Here is a 12513-nt window from a genome sequence, read left to right on the forward strand (position 1 = left end):
AAGGGATTCAGTTCCCCATCTGCAGAGACAGCACTCCACAACGCGCCTCTACAGAAGCTTTATGTGAGGAGCACTCCTGAGTTTTGCTGAGGAAGTGGTTCATTCCTATTCTGCCTGTCATTCTAAAAGCTAGAGGCCAACAAACTGTTTACAAATGTGATGCTGTTTAGTAGAAGAGCTAGGACTCGCACTTTGGTCTGGTGATATTGGTTTACAGAGAAGCTGAAACCCCGTGTCGGTAAACTTGGCTGGGGAAGCTCTCTCCCTGATCTCATAGCCAAAGCCTCCAGAGAATCTCCAGTCTATTAGCTCCTTATCCCTACCTTCTTCAGCTCTGAAGACTTTAACAGCATTAGCTGCTCTAAGAGCAGTAACACCACACTCTGTGATACCCCCTGGTGTCTCAGGAGAGTTGGAGCACCACACAGCAATGAGTTCACAGCTCACAGGCAGGCGTGTTGGACATGCTCCGGATGGGAGCCCAGGCCACTGGGGCTTGACAATGATGGACGCTCCCCTGCTGGCCTTCCAGACTCTCCGTCATGTCAGCAGCTCTCTAAAGCCAGAGCCGAGAGGAGTGTTAGGTTACACAGCCCGGACATCCCGCCGTGTGGAGGGTCTTGGACTGGAGCTGTTTTATTAGTGCTAGACTCCCAGGGGTGGCAAGCTAAACAGAAATAAAGGTTGGGGGGGGGGGTGTCTAGGTGAGCAGGCCAACTATTCTGGCTGCGAGAGCGTGACATGTGTAGTCTTCCAGTGAGAATACCACAGCATGCTGATATCCCCTCTCAGTAACACAAACCGCTGCTTTAACAAGCAGTGATTGAGCAAAAGGCCAAAAGCAGGCAGGAGGCGGGGGAGAGTTGTTAAGCCGCCCTTTTAACATCTATATTTCATGCCTGTCTCATTTGGTTTATGAATTTTGTATTACAAGTTGTGAAGTCAAAGCAAGTGCGTATGTAAATATAAATAGTGTGTGTGTGTGTGTGTGTGTGTGTGTGTGTGTGTGTATGTATGCAGTGATGTCATGGTGTGCGCGGTTAACCGAGACATAAACCCCTGACTCCTCTTTTAAGATAGACTGTCTGTGACTGTGATCCTCTGTGAAATGGTAGCAATCTGGGGTAATTGGGCTTAGTAAGCCACTGAATGTTCTGAGCTCTTCTGACAGATGCAAGGCCATAGAGGAGCGGCTGCCAGACCACAGAGAACAAGCACTTACACATGTTTATAGTAGGACAGAGTGCAAGACAGAAACGAAGGAGGAAGAGGGAAATACAAGAGTGACAGAGGAGTGCAGACAAGGAAACAAACTTGCTCTGTCCTGCCTACCTTCACCAGTATCCATCCGTGCTCCATACATACTCTGTCTGGTAGGGCCAACGCGCACAGACTCCTCTCTCTCGAGTCATAATGAAGCCATTTACTAACAAAGAGCTGCAGCAGCAACACTCTTCCACCCACAGTAGCTCTGATTACAGCTGCTCCTCTAATGGCTCTTAACTGGTTCTGCGCGTTGCTTTCGCTGCTCACTTCTCACCCCACTAGCATGTGGAAAATTTGCTGCCTTAGACAGCTCCTGAGGCCTAAATGTTTGAACACCTTCCCACAACACCGCCCCCCGTATACACCATCACCTTCTTCTTTATGTGCACATGAGGATGTATTAGTGGGATCAGTGGCCGCAGAGTGTCCCATTTCCCACTCCCCTCTGGAGAACAAATCTTTATATATCCCTGAGGGTGTGAGGTCAGGCTAGAGGGAGCGTAACGGGAGAAGAGCTGGGTCAGGGACTCGATGACGGGCATGCTGGCACAGGTGACCACCAGAAGGGGTGGGTGGAAAGCCGGCCAAGGGGCCAGATTTCTCTTGCCAGGGGCCTGTGCAGGGCAGCCCTCAGGGGGACACTCGTTGCCCGCGGCTGACTGATCCTCTGCAGGTTTGGCTGTCAAGCCGAGGCTCACTGAGGCTTTGAAATAACAGCAGCGTGTAATGAGGATCCATCCAGTCCACAGCAATTGGTCAGTGCACATTGTCACAGCGGTGTAAAACTACACCGGGAGACAAGGCAGCTGTGGAGCGAGCCAGACCATTTGACCTCAAACATGTCACATGTACGTAAGCCATCTGAGGGGGCTTCTCACATGGACTGATATCTTTACTGGTGAGGAGTGAGAAACGGTAGGTGGCCATTCTTTGAGTAAATGTTGTTCTCTTGAGAGACACACAGAGTGTCTGGCCTGCTGAAAGGCCCACGGCGTCTTATATGTCTGCTGGCATCTCACTTGCTCAGCCAACCACGAAACTTCTGCCCCCTTTGCCAGTTCACCCTCACAGTCATGAGCACATTTTACCAACACCACACAGTGCCACTGTCAATCTAGACGATGTGTTCAAGATTAGAGCAAAAATGGCACCTGTGTCATCGGGAGCATGGCTGCTTGCATAGTGTGACAGGGTATGTGCACCCAGAGTGAAGAGTCCACATCATTTCACACATATTTGACTAAAATGCATTGTTTGTATCCTTTAACGTGTAACAAACGTGTGGAATACATTTCTTCCCTCATAAAATATATATTTGCAAAGCTGAAATGGATTTTAAATTGTTCATTGTTTACATTCATTACTAGCTTGCAAGCCTTCTCCTTCTTGCCTTTGTGGGTGCATTGTTACATTTCTTAGCTTGTTACTGCCACTGCATGCCAATCAATGCAACAGTCAGAATACTTGTACTTATTTATTCTACTTACTTTAATTCTATTTGCTGCTAGCTATCAGTGCAGTGAGTGGACCTTTTGTCTGACTTTTGCTGCTTGTAAACACTACTTGCCCCAAACGGCAACAAAAAAAAACTGTTCTATGTCTGTTTTCCATGAGCTTAAATCCCTCGTCCTCACATCATTCTGCGCACAGACATTTACAGCTGAAAGGCAGTGCAGACCACAAGTCCAAAGTACAAACTGTTATTCACGCCCATTTGAAAATAAAAATGCAGTATGCACTTCTGCCACTGCAAAGCTCAGCTCCAATGACTTTCATTTCTGCTTGAGGCTAGAAAATAAAACTGTGTCTAATTTCTTCCGTGTAGCACTGCACCAATGTGACCAGCTAATCTCGGCCTACAGAAATACAAGCAAAATTATGTGAAGGGTTTAATGCTTTGACTTGAAGTTGGTATGTGATGGGAATTCTATCTGATACTGACTCACGCTCCTAGTGCATGAATGTCAATTAAATTAATGTATCAAATCACTACGCCCGAGCAAAAACAAGGCAGAAAACTAGAATCTTACAATACTGAAAATTCAGGCTGTGTGTCAGCAACTCAAGCATTTCACAACACACTGACTGACACTGCAACATGTGTTTCTTGTCAGTCACTGTGGCAGCTAAGAGGAACAACAGACAATCGCCTGTTGAACCAACAGACTTCAAACACGGACATGCTTAAATCTCAATTACAGTCACATGGTCATAAAAACCCACACCCGCCCATAAACACCTACTACTTTCTTTTTTTCTCTCTCACACTCACACACATTTGTACTTCTATCCTTGTGAGGACACTCATTGCTAAGATGCATTCCCTGCCCTTTGAAGGTCTATCCAGCCAAAATATCTTTAATGTCCAAAAATGTCCTCACTACCAAGGTCTAAAACTCAAATTGGTTCTCACAAAGACAGCTGTACAATAACACACACACACACACACACACACACACACACACACACACACACACACACACACACACACACAGAGTCAGGACACAAACTCTACCAGTCAACAGGTCCAATGCCACCCTGGTTGACGTGCATGTACTGCAGCTCTAGGTCCCATGCCTGGATCTGTTCAGTGCTGGCTTGTCCTCCATGAAGCCCTGTCAGCCTGTCAGCTAAGTCCAGTGGACTGTACCAAACCAACCCATGGTGGGGGTGGGGGGTGCCTGTTAATTGTTCAGCTGGCCCCTCTAAGGTGACAGACAGTCTTGATTCCTTCTTTCCTTCCTTTGAGGCCCTCCAATTGCATCAAGGGGTGTTGATTCTCTGTTCATCCACTGTGTCAAGTGTAGGAAAAGCGCTCTTTCTCTCTCCCCGCTATCTCTCTTCATCCAGGAAGCAGAGTATGAGAGTAACTGGCTTGCAGCAAGACCGAGAGTGACAGCTCGAGCTGACACACTGACACCACCGTGATTTCACCGGGGAGAGAGGCATGGAGGGCTGGAAAGAAAAATCTGTCCCCAGAGAGTCATCAGTCTGGGCCTCTTTCACTCCCTTTCAAAAGGGGCCAACTGGTTTTACACACATACTCACCACACATACAGGCTGCTTGCAAGGATCGGATTCGATGCAGCCTGCACTGAGTGTTAAAACCATATAAGAAAAACTCATTCCAGAAGGGTAATAGCTTGAATGCATGGATCAAATGACTGAAAATCTGGTGAAGTATCAATTTGCATGTAGCCTTTTTCTCTCCTTAAATCTTCACTGGCATTACAGAAGCAGCCGACGTGTCTACGTGCATGTGTGTGCAAGCGTGTCAAGTGCCGTCTCATTACCCCCTTGCTCAGGTTTCACTGCAGTCGGATTAGCGGGACACTCCAGGGCAGAGACGAAGCTGTTAATGGTAGTCTTTCCTCTCCTCTCCAGTCCACTTTCATCCCTCCTTCCCTCTAGCCTGGAAATGCTGTGTGGTCTGCAGATGTGGTGGTAAACCTACTCATCGCTCACAAGACGGGAAGCAGGGAGATGTAACCAGGCCTAAGTTCTCACCCTCTTCCCTCTGCTCACAGCCCTCTTTCTCAGGAAACCTCAGAGCGGCCACATCGACATGCTTTTGAAAATAACACCACAAATTAGCTGAGAGCTGTTGGCAAGCCTCGTGGTGATGAGCTATGGCTGTGGGACTGCAATACTTGGTGAGGGAGGGTGAGTGTAGGGGAGGCTGGTTGGGATTTGAGCTGTTTATTTGAACTGCGCCGTCGTCTAAACAGTCAGCTGCCTCTCTGCTCCCTCGTCAAGCCTCAGAGCTTAAGCGAGGATTGTGGTGTTGGTGGGGAGAGAACAACTTGATATCCCCCTTTGGGCAACGGCTGCCCGGAGCTTGGGTTACTTTAGGGGAACAATGCGGCCTCTGTCCACGGCCTACCACTCAGCGAAGACATGGGCTCAGACAGGCTCGCTAGTGTCAGGCATGGCCAGGGGATTCATACATCACAACACCACACTGCACATTAAATGAGAGCAGGGTTTAGGGAAAAAGCTTCCAAACACAGCTTCCCAGCTTTGCCTCTAAATGGCCCAGCAGAGCCCCCGTCTAAGCACGCTAAGAGCTAAACCAGACGTGGAGCCCATACCAGTGCAATGGCCCGTTTGCAAGCAATCCCTTTTGGGATTTTGGTTTTTGTACAACAGTGTTTACAGTAAAACCCGACACGTGGAATAAAGAGGGGGATGCTGGAACCCCGAAATCAAATAGCCCCCTCCAGGAGCGGCTTAATCTGTAACAGATGGTGACAGTCTGATGGACGTTGATGGGTTTGGGCAGGCTTCTAAGAACAGCAGCCAAAAGCCAGAGATGATGAACCAAAGAATAGTGATAAAATGGAACATTGTGCAGTTTGTTCCACTTTGTTTATATCAAACACACATGCTTTAAATGTCCTTTCCAGGAGACGTATATAACTTAACACGCACGCACACATCACCCACCACAGCTTAACCATGTCCTCTCTGCCCAGTCTGCTCCAAAGTCTCAGTGTATCATGAGATCACACCCAGCACCAGGGGGCGATATTGTACTAAAAGGTCTGATATCCTCATCGCAACATCTAGCAGCACTCCTAGTACCTGACCATATGCAGTCAGCAGCCTGTGGAAATATAATGAAAGGAGGGTTGAGACAAATGATCGCCAGGCAATGTGTGCGCAGAGCAGAAACACATGCAAGGGATCTGTGGACTGCTGCTAACAAACCTGGATCCTTCTCTGTAGTCCTCTCTAATCCGCCCTGCGGCTCATCAGGGCTTTATTTCTTCCCTGCATATTTATGAGAATCAGAGATGGTGAGAAGGGGAAAAAGATAACCTCTTTTCTTGTGGGAGCAATTAATACCTTGCTTTCATCAATCCTGATCAGAGCCCTCGTGCTCATTTTTTGTGTCTCTTAAAGGCTGTTTGCACTTTCACTTCTACAATGACTTCTACTTCTGACCCTGCTTTGGGGGTGCAGGAGTGGACAGGGACACAAACAGACTCTCTTCACTTAAAAAACAAAAAAAATACCACCATTAGTAGACAGTGTTGAACCACAAAGTCTTAGTATGACTATAAGCTTCTATATACAGGATTCCTGCAGTGACTGATGAGGATTACAGAGATTACAGCGGTGGTCATTTATTTGATGCAGGAAAGAAAAAGCTGGAACGTGGGTTATGTCCTGCAGTGTCAAAACAATCCAAAGGATGCTTTAACTCTTTTAGGGTGGGTGGCCCTCTGGCATTGTTTTATCCGATAAACTCTCCATGACCATAGAATCCATAATGGGAGGTTGTATAAACTTTGGGTTGTCATTCATCGTGTTCATCAAGGCTATTTTTCATTTATTTTTTCCCCAAAAGAGAGACCAAATCCTACTTCATGCTGCTCCGAGCAACACCAACACCGCTGGGGTGAATCGTTTCACAGTGAACAGTAACATCTTATCCGCTGTGTTAATCCCATCTCCTTTTTACTACATGCGTCTGCAAAGCTGCTATGCTGCATTTCTGGGACGCAGCCCTCAAGTTATTCACCAGATCCTAAATCCGTTTGCTAGAATGACATCATGAGGCGGCAGCGGTTACTTAAAAACACTGAGATTTGGAGAGGCAGTGAGATGGAAATGACTGGAGGGAGAAGACCTTGAGAAGACTGTCAGACACACATGGTAGATCGAGATAGACGGCTGGATCATTCCAGACCAGCACTCCTGCTGTTATGCATGCACACATGTGCTCAGACTCTCATATGCACATACACCTCTAAGCCACCATGAGGCCTCATTAAGGCGGTCTGCTCTCTCTCCCTCTTTGGCAATGTCACCTCTGCCGCAGGGACCAAAGACTGACACAGGCATAATTGGCCTGAACACACCAAGAGTGCACTGGGAATGGCTGGGTCTTGATAAGTGGTGTGTGTGTGTGTGTGTGTGTGTGTGTGTGTGTGTGTGTGTGTGTGTGTTGCTTTGACCCCGTTAATGCTGCACAGTTGGCAGGAGAGTGGCTGATGTCACATTGGATCAGTGGATGTTGGCGATGGTGATGGGGGGAGGACCACTCCTGGGAAGAGAAGACTGGTGCTTTCAACACCTCCACCCAGCCATCCACTTCCTGCTATTCTGTAGCATTTCCATCATAAACATATGTCAGTGGCGCAATGACAATAAAACATTTAGCAAGATTGTTCTCCTACAGGATCTGCAGCTTTAATTTGAAGATAAAGATAGATTTAGCTTGAGCTAAAAAGTGAAAAATAATAATAATCTTACTGTACAGTAAAAACATTTTTTAAATCAGCAAAGACAAAGAAATCTTATGTCTTTCTCATTCTAATCCTCAATATTGTCTTTGTAACCAAACCAGATTTCTAAATAAACTGAGCACGCTTACATAAATCCTTCTACTTTACCTAGACCAACACAAAATATGCCAAAGATCGTTACCTAAGAGACCTGAGAGAAACAGACATGTACAGTATACAGTTGCTCAGCAGTCAACCCGAACTGGCTGCTAAACCGCCACATATCTCAGTGTGGCAGACACAAGGGGGCCAGCAGGAAAACTAAGGTCTTTCACTTTGATCTCTGGAGTGCAGCCCATTTAAATGTTTGTGTTTGAGATGTAGACCTTTAATTTTGGCCTGATGGGTTCCAGGCTCTTTGGGTTTAGCGTGGCATGTCGGATATCAGAGTGTTTACACAGTCTCCCTCCAGCTCTCCTGGTGCTGAAATAAGTGCATTAAGATGGATGGATTTACTTAGTCTCTAACCTCGGGACTCGGGGAGCAAACTCTGAATGACCTCTTTGTGTTGCTGGAGGGGATGGAAGGAGAGTGGCCCACACTGCTGCGTGTGTGTGTGTGCAACCAACAGACCCATTCATAACATCTCCTTAAAACTGATCCCCAATCAACAAACTTCTGCCAAGTGGGCACCATCCGGTCTTGCATTCAGCGTTTACCTGACTGAGTTATCTGCCAAAAATTCCATAATTACACCCGATTGCATATGCTATGATGGTAACAGTTAACTGATAAGAACAAAAAGACATAATTTTTAAAGTCACAGGATCACTTAGAGAACACACGGTGTATTTGTTTCAATCTTTGTGCAGATATTGGATTGTTTGTTAGTCATCTCACTTAAATCACAGCATTCAGCAAAACAAACAACATTTTTCATGACAGAAGTGCTCCCAATCTTCACAGAAAGACAAACAGAATGCATTCTGTGCATTAAAAGGGCAAATCCTACTCATATGTTCAAGTAAGACCCTTTCCAAACCAAACCCAGAAGAACTTTGGAAGACTAATCCCTTGCAGCCCAGACCAGGACTAACGAGCTGTGATCAATACAAACACGTCAGTGTGATTTTGAAATATGCGCAGTTGCAAATGTTGCCATATTTCTCTGCCTACTGGCAGACACAGTAAATGTGACATGGGGGCTGGGCCATTGTTTGCTACAGTGAGACAGTAAATCAGCCAGCGGTACACTTGATTTGTTAACCTTTGTTTGGCTGTGTCAGCAGATGAGGCATGGCTGGAGCGGCCCCTTTCATGGTCATGAAATACAGCCCTTGTCTCTGTAGCTGCAGCCATGGCGAGGGAGAAGAGGAGGGGGCCCTTCCCTCTGTGCAGCACAGGATATTGAGCTTCCTTTACCCCTGAGACACCTTAAGTGCTCCTAGCGGGGGGACGGGTAACCACCAGAAGCAAAGACCATTGGATAAACGCCTGGAATCTGCTTCAGTGATGTATCATTCAGACTTGAATCCTTCAGATCCCCGTCTTATTACTCAAAACATGCACGCTTATTAAATATCAAAGGAGCGTTTTGATTTGAATTAAGCCTGTGTTTGAGCCAAAACAACAGCAAGGCTTTCTTCCAGCAGTTATGTCTCTGGAGGGAGGGGGCAGCAACCTCTCTGTAACCTCCCAACCCTCCTGCAGGGAAAAAGAGACCGTCCTTGACTGGAGCCGTTCAGAACGCACGAAAGGCCAATGGTAGTCAGGTCATCTTTCCACTGTGCATCAGGTCAAGTTCCACAGGCAGCCCTGATTTCTTGACACACAAACCCACACAGACGGCAGAGGTCAGCATGAGGGCAGCGCAGGGAGCCTGGGGCAGTAAACCAACACTGGTGCTGTGAAAGGCCAACCTTCTCTTTCCAGTCCACTGAATGAGTTAGGGAGCTGCCTGGGTGATTTGTGGCATGATTGTTGCTCTCTATATCACTTGAGATTACAGCAGGTGGCGGCCCACAGCCTGGAAGTACACACAGCTCTATCACCAGTCCACCTCTCAGGAAACAGAGAGAGAATGAGGCAGAGAGAGAAAAACAAGCCCTCGGCTCCCTCCCACACAGCAGTAATACGCTCACAGGCAATTTTGCTGCCAGCAGAGCTCTCTATGACAATCCAGGGAGCTCTTCAGCTCTGATATCTGCCACAAAAGTTCACCTCCGCTTTTCTCTTTCCACTATTTTTTTAAACAATGCCATCAGCGCTGCAAATTACACCTTCCACATCGCACATTATTCTCTCCCCTGGTGACAGATGCACTCAAGCCCGACACACTTCACCAGCGGCGCTCTTCACGCTGGCGTCAGCCCCGGGTCCCGCTGTAGCACCGCTTCATTTTCACATTAACTTCAGTAAAGCATGGTGAAATCAGCGTTGTGCTGAGGGGGGGAAACTGAGAATCACTACACTGTGCACTTCAATTCACCCCCGCACTGAACTCGGTCTCACATCGTAGACACAGCTGCAGGAGATGTCTCATGAGGGACTAGCTCCTCCAATATATCTACCAAATGAACTGTTAGAAATAAATCTCAAGTGCTCATTCACGACACCATTAAACTGAAAAATCACACCAGGAAGTCATTTCTGAACCATGGTTTAAATGTGACTGGGATAATGTGCACGCAGGTAAACAGCAATTAAAAACGGTGTACGATTGTAATGCCTCTCATTGCAGCATTACTAATTTCTTAGTTTTAGTCCAAAACATCCTTTCTGTTCTAAATGGAGAATCTATAGAGGCACACACCAGACTCAACAGTTCACTGATGAGAACATTTTCAGGCCTACTCTTGATAAATAGCACTGCAGAGCTTTTTAAATGTCATCCAGCATTATCTTAATCTTGCTGCTGAGGCTACGCTCCACAAACAATGCACAGGGAGCTTAGTCTCTGCTCTCCAAAGACCTAGCTGAGTCTCAGCGAAAGTGTGTGGATTGACAATATCATAAAAGATGGGAATGTAACCGGGTGACAAGATATTACTGCCCTGGGACACAGCTTTAATCATTTGATAGATCTGTCTGCAGGCCTTTGTGGTGACACACTGCTGGTTTGTCATCATCTGTATCTGTGCAGCCCAGCACTTCAATCCCCTCCCTGGACAGCAGTCACAGACTTAATAAGACTTGGTTACCGACTTCCACCCACGGCACCTTGGAAGCAGCTTACATTTTAGGAAAGTTGTTTATTTCACTGGTGGCCAATAGACTACACGACATCTTTTTGACTGCTGCTTACTCTGCAGCAGAACAAATGAATCAGGTTAGCTAGCTGACACCTGCAGGCACACTGACAACCGCGGTAATTAGAGCTAACATTTAATGACTCTTAGTTAATGAAATCTATTCCTGGGCAAACTGAACCCAGAGTGAGCAGGAAGGAGGGAGAAATACAGCGAGGCAAGCGGAGAGTGACGGCGACTTTAAGCTCCGCATTAGACGAGTGTGTGCAGCTGACACCGACAGCCCCAAGGTGAAGCTGGCACAAGAGGGGAAGAAAACAAATCAACATCTGAAAACACAAACGCCGCATTCTCATCAGCTGGATGTTCTTTTTAAAATGCAGTGTAGGCCTCGGGCAGAAAGAAAGAAAAAAACACTGTGGCTTTTGAGGGAGCATGAAAAATACACTGTAATTACGAAGTAGGTGAGAAGGCTGTGAGATTAAAAGATGAGGGACCAGCACTAAGTCTTCAAAGAGACCTGAGGTTGCCCTGGGCTGATTTCCAGTCTTGCTGCAGAGAAAGAAGCCAACAGTCAGTCATTACCAAAGCTGCACATCAGCAGCTGAATTACAATGGCCTTCTCAACGCTTTGTAGGTTTAAGGTATATTCACGTCATGCCTTTGTTCTAATCAGTCACAGTATTGTTAATAGTACTGGCAGAGAGTCTGAGGAAAGCTTTGGGCTCGCTCATCTACCAGGAGTAATACACACTCTGTCATGGAAAAGCCAAGCTATGTGCTGTATTTTTCTTATGTGTCAATAAAGCCTGATTTATTCAGCAAATACCGTTTTTTTTCCAACATTTGATATTTGACATGTTTATATCTTCAACTGACATTTTACTCAATCGTGAGTAAAGCTCTTACATCACTGCTTTAAGATTTCAACACTTGCAAACTAATGACTCATGTAAATTGCTCTGCAGAACCAAGGTTAGAGTTTCACATCTATGGACAGCAGCCATAACTGTCCTCCACTGCAGAACTCAATATAATAACCGTTGCTTTCTTTGGCAGCTGTTTTTGCTATCTCGGCCATGTGCTGAACCCTAAAGCTCAATGAGCATTTAATGTGTACCAACAAGAAAACGCACCATCAAACAAATGGAGGGTTTTTGTTTTTTTTTTGCACCTGCTTTTTGACAAATATGGACACTCACAAACAAGCCTCTCTCGCCATTTTTGTTGGAGCTGTTGCTTGTACCGGGGTTTGGGTGCATTAGAGTAATGGTAATCCCCTCCAACAAAAACCCACCCGAGTCTTTTAATCTCAACACCACCGTCCATAAAAATACCAGTGGTCTTGGCTCCCCCTGCACCTGGATTCTTTTACTCGCCTTTTGCAATAGCAGGAGGCATTAGCATATGGCAGGAGAGGAGGAGGGGACGGAGATGGTAAAAGGGAAGAAAAGAGGGGATATTTAAATGGGAATAGGGGCCAAGAGAGTGGACTATCATGCTGCAGAGAGAAAGCGTATTTTGTGTACTGTTTCCCCAGTCAGCTCCTTTCATAGAGGAGGAGAGGGGGGCCTTCTGTTGATTTAGGCTGCACAAAGGGGGCCTTAATCCTTTCAAGGGAACCAAATCAGTCCACAGAGAAGCACGTTCAAAAGGAAACCTCCCTGTCAAGCATGGCCATTGAGCCACCCCAATGGATGCCACAAATCAAACCCTGGAGGGAATCAAAGGCCAGAATGTGGGAAATGTGTTGGGAGCGGAAAGTG

At 46.5% G+C, this 12513-nt stretch overlaps 1 protein-coding gene across 6 annotated transcripts in view; it reads right to left on the reverse strand.

The window, feature by feature from the left end:
* auts2a (activator of transcription and developmental regulator AUTS2 a) overlaps window positions 1–12513 on the reverse strand; it is a 294064-nt gene that overhangs the window by 20596 nt on the left and 260955 nt on the right. The gene's annotated exons all lie outside the window — the stretch shown is intronic.

The sequence above is a fragment of the Chaetodon auriga genome, chromosome 15, assembly GCF_051107435.1.
Source record: "Chaetodon auriga isolate fChaAug3 chromosome 15, fChaAug3.hap1, whole genome shotgun sequence".
In the NCBI taxonomy this organism is placed as follows: domain Eukaryota; kingdom Metazoa; phylum Chordata; class Actinopteri; order Chaetodontiformes; family Chaetodontidae; genus Chaetodon; species Chaetodon auriga.